Here is an 8,005-nt window from a genome sequence, read left to right as displayed (position 1 = left end):
ACAATCTGGACGACTTCCCCCATCAGGAGTGCTGTTCATGCTGTTGATTGTGGAGAGGTCCCACCCTAACCACACCAACAGATGAAAGCCTCTTATTTTATGCACCTGTGAACATTTCCACACATCTTCTTTGCTGAGTCCGTTTACCCGCCCTTGTCAAATAGCCATCTCTCCAACTGACAGAGAATACTGGACATCCCACCCTGATTATACTATTCATTTATTTTTATTAGTCTTGACAGGTGAGGAACCTGATATTCTGTTTACTGCTTTAAGTCACAAGACAAGTTGTGTTCAATTAATGTATTAAAGTAGGTATGTGAGGTATTAGGAAAAGGCCACCCAAAAAACGAGATTGTGTCCTTGATTAGGCTTCATTTATTTTTCTCTTTTGTCAATATTTACAAGTGGGTTAATATTTTTACTCATCAGTTTTATATTAATATGCATCATTGTTTGGTTGGCCTACTGGCAGAGTGTCTTCAAACTTGGAAATATAATTTCAGTGGTTGTTGGTAGGCATGTTGTCTTTTGCACTTGTAGCACTATTGCAGTTGCATTGTGCCTACAATTGTGTTCATTGTGTAGTTTGCTCTTTTTCAGGCTCACTCTCCATGCAGCAGTTGTACCGCTGATCCGTCTCCTGTCTTTGAGACAAAACACTTTTTCTTTCACCAAGGAGGTTACATACTGAGGATAACGAACAGGGAAGAGAATTTGAATTTGAATTTTTATTAGTATTAGTATTAGCCAGAAAGAATTCATTGATAGATAAAAAATAAAAACGAATTAGGATGAATTGTGTCATCTGATCACTTTCAAATGCTGTGAAGAAGGAAACATGATTGACAGTGACAAGTGTGGGATTGACGTCAATATAGCCGGAGCAGCTCGTTATGAAGTCAGCAGTTTTCATTGCCCAACTCAACCAATCAATGTGAACTGGAGACAGTAAATTTCCTTTGGGAAAGTAAGAATCATTTTTTCACTCTGCTCTGTTTCTTGCCCACTGTATTGTAGCACATTGTAGCGCACTGATTTTGCTTTAAGTTGTAATATTAAAATGACATATGTCAATTTTGCTGTAGAATGGCACAAATAAACCTGGATCAGGGGATCAGTGAGTTGATATGTTAGCTGTTGCTATTGTACATCAGTGTGTCATCAGCGTAGAAGAAGTGGCTCATGTAACATCACTGCTAAACCCTTATCCATGTCTGATCTTCCGATGTGTTTTGCTTAGTCCAGCAGCAGCTGCAGCTTTGAGTCTCTGGTGTTGCTTCCAGTTCCCATCTGAATCCAGTCAATGCAACATCAACTGTACATCTGTTTGGCTTTGTGATTAGAATGTCTGAGAATTTCAGTGTCCAGAAGAAGGTTATTGATCCACGTCTGGATTGTGCTCTCCTCGAGCTGTTGCTGCCATGACTTGCCATATGTTAGTCAGTTACAGAGTCAACCTACTATAGCTTTCTTCCTTATGAGCAGTGAAACATTTACAGTAACATGTTGCTGCTACTGTGACATATTCAGAATAAACTCAGTAAGTGTAGTATCTTTGTCTCACAACAAAATGCTGGGCTGCTTCTCAGCCATTACTTCACATGTCCCATGATGCTCCATAATGCGTGTTGGTGTACTTTGCCCATGATAAAATCAAAGATCTAGGGTTTAAAGAGATACTAGAAAATAAACAGGCAAAAACTGATGAAGATGACTCCAGACACTACATAAAATTATTTGACAAACAGCGTGAAAAAGTATACAATATGGGATCTGAAAAAATGTGCTATTTCACATTATTGTGTCTTAAGTAGTCTGCTCTGTGTTTTCTCTGCAGTGCAACAGAAACAGTGCTCAGTGGAGAAAGAGGGAACCCAGCAGCACAAACAGTCACCACTCTCCTCATTTTGACTGCATGTAGGATTCCTGTGAGAGACGCTTACCTTTTGTTGACTAAAGAATTACTGCTGAAAAATTAACCTGCGTTTTGGAAGGGGCTACCACACTTGATATGAAATGACGCAGAGTGCAGAAGAACATATACTCTGCTTTTTGATTTATGTCTTTCAGAAATTGCTGTAACTGTGCTGTCAGTGTCTGGGAGACTGCATTGGCGTGACTCTTGTTGGGCATCTGCCAAGAAAAGAAATGCAGGAAATGGACCAGCAATGACAGGCTAAGGTGAAATTTATTATGCCTCTGCACTAACGATAACCATGGCCGGAGTTATTGTGTTTTTGTGCTGTCACATTATTGGGAATGAAATATCTCAGGATTGCCTTGAGGGAGTCCTCTTGGACTCAAAGATGAACTGATTAGAGTTTGTGGTCAAAGGTCAGTGTGACCTCACAGAACACTTTTTAGAAATAAGTCAAGAATTCATGCACTGATTATGACAATAAATTCACACAAATGTCTAATGGGATAAAATGATGAACTGATGACATTTTATATCCAAAAGGTCAAAGGTCAACTTCGCTGTGACATAATAATGTTGTTTGTCCATCATTCAACACCATAATTCAGGAACAGATGGGAAGACTATAATCATATTTCACATTTGATCAGATACTGAATTGGTGACGCTAATTTTGCAGCGTGTGGATCTGTGCAATGTGTAGATTATGACACAGTTGATCGGTTTGAGATTGAAATGATTCTTCCATATTTAGCAATGCTTATGTCAAAAATGTTTATTAGTTACACTTTTGCTAACCCCACCTGTGCTTGTAGTTCACATAAAGTCAACACTCATAAATCATAAGGGCAGTACAGTACAGTTACAGAGGTAAGACTGCAGTCTTGAAGCTGCCACGTGTCAGACAACAGTAAGTAAAACTCAGTGGAATGAGAATAAATACCCAGAGGGTTACATCTCTTAGTTACGTTACATTATTTTGATATTTTAATACTGAATATCTATGTGTATATTTTGTGTATTTCTGGCAAAAGTTCAGGATGTTGCTGATTTCATCATAAAAATATTCAGTGAAAACTAGACACACACACACACACACAGTCTCAAGGTTCATTTAGTTGTTGTGTGGAGGCTGTTTATCAGATCATGTGGTCCTCACCAGCTGATTACAATCAGCAGATGTTTCATGATTCTGAACACCTCTTTGACTTTGTAATTCAAATACACGTGATGTTTTGCTGTATAAAAAGGCATATTTCATTATATTTCCAGATTTACTTTGCAGTAACTTCTGTTTTACTCGTATCCACACATCATGAACACATTAGTGAAGACAGTCAGTAATTTTATTGGCATAATTAAATAATTAGCATAATTATAGGTAATAATTAGTACTGTGAAGAAAATAACAAATGACACAAAATGGAGACTGATCATGTAGACCAGAAATTTGGCTTATTGGTGATTGGTGTCACCATTGGAAACAGGAGGAGAAAGCTTTTATGACCCTCTTAAAGAAGGCGTGGACGCAGGCTTCGCTCTCACTGCTGATCTCCACTACGACCTCTGAAAAGCCACAAAGAAACACGATGTTAGTTTGATCCAAACTGTAAGCACAAAGAGATTGTGAGGGTTTTAGAAATGTGACTGACCAGACTGGACGTGTGCTTCTTCATCCTCCTCATCCTCCAGATTTGCAGAGACACTTTCTGCTTGAGTAAAAACTGTGTATGTAAAAACTGTATGTCAAACGTAAATACAACTTAATCAATGGGTTCATTACTGCCTACAAAATAAAATGTTCCTTTATCATAGTTTAGGTTCAGACAGTCAAATGTCTAAGGAACTGAGTCAGGATGATGGAAGACATTACAGCAGTTCTCATTTAAACTTATACAAACACTAATTTCAACTGTTTCTCTTCACAAGTTTCTCACTGTCACTGTTCACCTTTCCAGCGTGTTCTCTAATCAGGGTAAGAACCATACATGTCACACATATATACATAAAAATATAGTAAGACCAAATGTCACAGTCACAGTTTTCTCTTTAAAGTTGATCTCATTTCATCTAATATTTTCAATTATAAAATTGAAAATTGAAAATATACCTCACTTGACACAGCATCATGGCAGTTAGTCTTGAAATATAATCTACAGAACTTGTGTACATGGACACAAATGTATAATTTTTTGGTGACTCTCGCAACTTTAGTCTCATAGGTCCTATTTTGTAGTTTCCTCTTTTCCTGTTTTATTTTGAAAATATTCATCTCCTTGCATGTCTTCCCCCCGTCTGATTACCCTGATTGGTGTCACCTGTTCCTTGTTGATTTTCCCTCCTTTAGGTATAAAGTCTTTGCTCTCCTTTCTCGCATTGCCAGTTTGTTGTGGGCCTTTGTGTTTAGCGTTCTAGCCGTTTCTCTTTGTGTGCTACTGTTAGAACATCCTTCTTGTATGTTTTGACTTACACCTTGGCTAATGATTTTTTGTTTGAGTACTTGACTGATTTTCTTTGCCCCATGTCAGTCTTAGTCCACTGGGTGTTGGTACCACTGTCATAGCAACATTAAGTTTTTACAATTTGTGTTCATGGACAGAAATTTTCAATCAATAAAAAAGACAATTCACGCCCACGTACATGAAGCCCGCTGTTTAAATTTTAACACTAATTGACAAGCTGCTGATACTGCACCAATAATCCATAAAAGCATTTTCTTGTTGTCTGCCATAACTGTGGTATCTGCAGTATGTAAAATTCAATTTCACCGCATGTGTTCGAGAAACAACATCTGAGAAGTTGCTCCTGAAAATTACATCTCACAACATGGGACAAGTTGCAACTATATATGTTTCCACTCTTTGCTAAACTTCCACACGACTGAATTTCCCAATGGGCAAAGCAGACCACTACCCTGGGCCCCAGGAGCAGGTTGTACCAGCTCTTCATAAATTCAAGTTCACCTCGTTAAAACACATGTGTTTACCAAGTGGAGATTAAAAACAGATTGCACCACCCAAACTAGTTCCTATTAAGATGTTTACACCACATAACTGTTGTGGAACTAACTGAATCAAAGCTAATGTTAACTTGCTTCACAAACATAACACATCATACCTCAAATGATTAAATATGCCAGTAATGTTGTACTAAATAACCAAAGCTAGGTTTCTTTTCACTTCTCATTCTATACTGCAGAAATTCTAACTTTAAAATGTTCGCATTTGTACATGTATGCATAATAATCATATCTATATTTACAAATGTCTGTCAGTGATTAAACATTTACTTTCCCCTTAAATCTGTATTTTCGGAAATGATGCAGCTTCATGCTGATTGCTTGATTGGACAAATGTTTCCTAGTAATCAGTTTACATTTTACTGGGTGTTAGCATGGTGGAAAGTTTTTACTGGCAACATTAGGTTTTAATGGCGCACTCTAATTCATAAATCAACTGTTCGTGATTTGTGATTTATTTTACACACACAGACACTTAATAGTAGATTTATGAATATGTGGTGCAGCCCTACAGGGGTCACCCAAAGCCCAATGTTCACTGTGTAGCAATTGATTAATTGAAGCATCACATTGTTATTATTTTAGTTGACATTGTGCTTACATTTGACATATGTTTATTAACTTAATAAAATCACCACACAGTGAACCTGGAGCCATGGAAGCAGCAGATTGGTCAGGCATTCGGCTTCAACTTAAATCACTAGGAGTGTTATAGAAAGAAATGGGATGATTATGCACAAAATGAGTCTGTGGTCTGAAAAATGTTCATCACTGAGTCTTTGTCACTTAAAAGTCTTGATCTGCCTTCAGACTGCCATAAAATCAGTAGGAGCCACTGTTTCAGTCATTTATTTGTTGCTGCCATCTAGTGGTGAACATGATACAGTATTTGCATGACCACATGATATCTGTTCATCTATACCTCTGAACTATTTTAAGGAGTGAGTCACTTTTAATGAACTGTAATTTCTTGAAATATAAATCTGTTTCAAAAAGACACTGAAATGTGACATATAAACAGTGACATTTACCTGCATTTATGGGAAAATGTTAAATGCCGCCTGTAGTTTGCCATAAAAACTTCCTGTTCTGGACAAGTTTTTGAGGTCATCCTTTACGCATCACCACACATACAGAACTGCAGTGACAGATTACTCTGAAACATTAGCTGATGTCTGACTATAATGATTCTGAAAGAAGAAATGAAGCAGTTCCAGGCTTCTGTCACGTTGTATTAGTAAAGTGGTAGGTGTTGTTTTCATCAAGAGTCAGTTAATCCACCTAAACTGAGTGAAGCACTTCCAAAACATTGAGAAATGTAATCCGTTACACTGAGTAAGTCATGCCAGTAAAGAAAATAGATTAACGATGACTGTAAATCTCATCAGATGCAAATCTAAATTTGGTTGCATCATTAAAAACTAATACACCTCAAGGAAAAAAAATGGATAAAATCCATGGAGTAAAAATGAGAACAATGTTGAGTGAACAGGAAAAGGTTCTATATACATAGTATATACTGTAAATTCAATAAACGTGGGTTGATAAACACAATGCTTTGTGTCTTTTTATGTAATGGCTAATATATTACAAAGCAAATTATTTTTCAGCCCTTTAACTACTGTAAGCACTTTTGCAAAATAAAACATCACACAATGTCAGCTTGTGACATATTGCACCTTCCATGTGTGTCTTACTGTCAGTGCCTTTTCCTGGACTTGTGTGATATGCTTTATATGATGCAGAAAATTGCAGCTACAAGATTAAACCAGATGTTTGGCAGAACATTAGTGATGTCTCCCTCACACTCTCCATTGTAGTGTAATCCTGCAACTATACCCTGAAAATAACACCCAGACTGGCACATTGTGTGCATACAAACAACACAAGATCTAGTAAACAGATGCCCTTGGGTCTGATGTTTTGCGTCTGATCGGTACAACTACACCTATCAGGTATGGGGAGGACAGAAGGGTATTTCTGTAGACTTCAGTTCAAGACTTTACTATCACAACAGCCCACATACCATTACCATGCCTCAAACCTACTCCTCTCTCCCAGCCTCATCCCCTCAGGTGTACATAACTTGTACACCTTCAGCTCTGATTAACTATCAAGAAGATGGACTGACCCTTTTAGCTGGAATGTATTGCCCTGCACACAACATTTATATTGGTACTCGTGAACAAGTATTGACATCTTTTCAGGATCTTAGTGTGATTTTAGAAAACCATCATGTTACATGACATGTGTTGATGCACACCCTTGGTTGTTCCTTGTCTCCTTGCTCTCTGCTCTGTTCTGTATCAGCATCAGAACCCAACAGATCCACCCTCAGCCTCTTCTGCTCCTCTGACTGGACTGCATGTTTACAGTATAATACCGCTCATGACAGTAAATGCATGTAAAACTATTTGGGGTCGAAGTTCAATTGGATCAGACAGACCACATTTGGAGGTGGTCAGGCTCATCCTGTGATCTGATGTCTCGTAAATCAAATCTGTACAAATCGACCACATATATGAAAAATATACAAAATTCCACCAGTAGGTTGACCTGGCTCCTCCTCCTCCTCCTGCTAACCTAATTTAAAACGGCTAAAAGACAAAGATAATAACAGTAGGCAGCCAGTCTTCACAATAAGCAACTTCAAAATGAATGATGGCGGTTCCCTTGACCATCTCACTAATTAGCATATCGAGATCCAATCACAATGTGAGCAAGAATGAGGAAATGAGATTGTGTTAATACCAGGTGTAAATGGAGCCATAGTGATGTCACCAGTTTTTATCACAGGTCAGGCTCTGAGTTGAGTTGGTCTGATGAAAAGATGCTACTCAGTTGCATCACAGGAGAGTAGCTACACTTTATTTATTTTCAATTCTGCACTTTTGCACAAGGATTTTTAGGTTGCTTGTTTGAGAGTTGACTATAATATATAGGATTACATACATTTCCCACAGTACACCTGTTGGCAAACCTGTCACTGTGACTGTTATCCTTCTGCTTGGAATAGTAGAATTTCCAGGTTCTGTATATGGGTGGAATATATGGTCTGAAGCTTT

The 8,005-nt window shown here is 37.9% G+C and overlaps 2 long non-coding RNA genes across 2 annotated transcripts; one reads left to right on the top strand and one right to left on the bottom strand.

Annotated features, from left to right (window-relative positions):
• Positions 1–11: 11 nt before the first annotated feature.
• LOC124053578 lies at positions 12–2,248 on the top strand. Its single transcript, XR_006842186.1, has 3 exons — positions 12–242; positions 604–970; positions 1,841–2,248. It is a non-coding gene; the product is annotated as an uncharacterized LOC124053578 (long non-coding RNA).
• A 664-nt stretch (positions 2,249–2,912) lies between these two features.
• On the bottom strand, positions 2,913–4,205 carry LOC124053586. The gene is made up of 3 exons (XR_006842188.1): positions 4,037–4,205; positions 3,574–3,630; positions 2,913–3,487 (listed from the first exon to the last, which is right to left on the bottom strand). It is a non-coding gene; the product is annotated as an uncharacterized LOC124053586 (long non-coding RNA).
• Between the last annotated feature and the right edge of the window lie 3,800 nt (positions 4,206–8,005).

This window comes from Scatophagus argus, chromosome 2, assembly GCF_020382885.2.
Source record: "Scatophagus argus isolate fScaArg1 chromosome 2, fScaArg1.pri, whole genome shotgun sequence".
NCBI lineage: Eukaryota > Metazoa > Chordata > Actinopteri > Scatophagidae > Scatophagus > Scatophagus argus.
The sequence above is the reverse complement of the archived record's forward strand: the minus strand, read 5'-3'. Positions and strand labels throughout refer to the sequence as shown.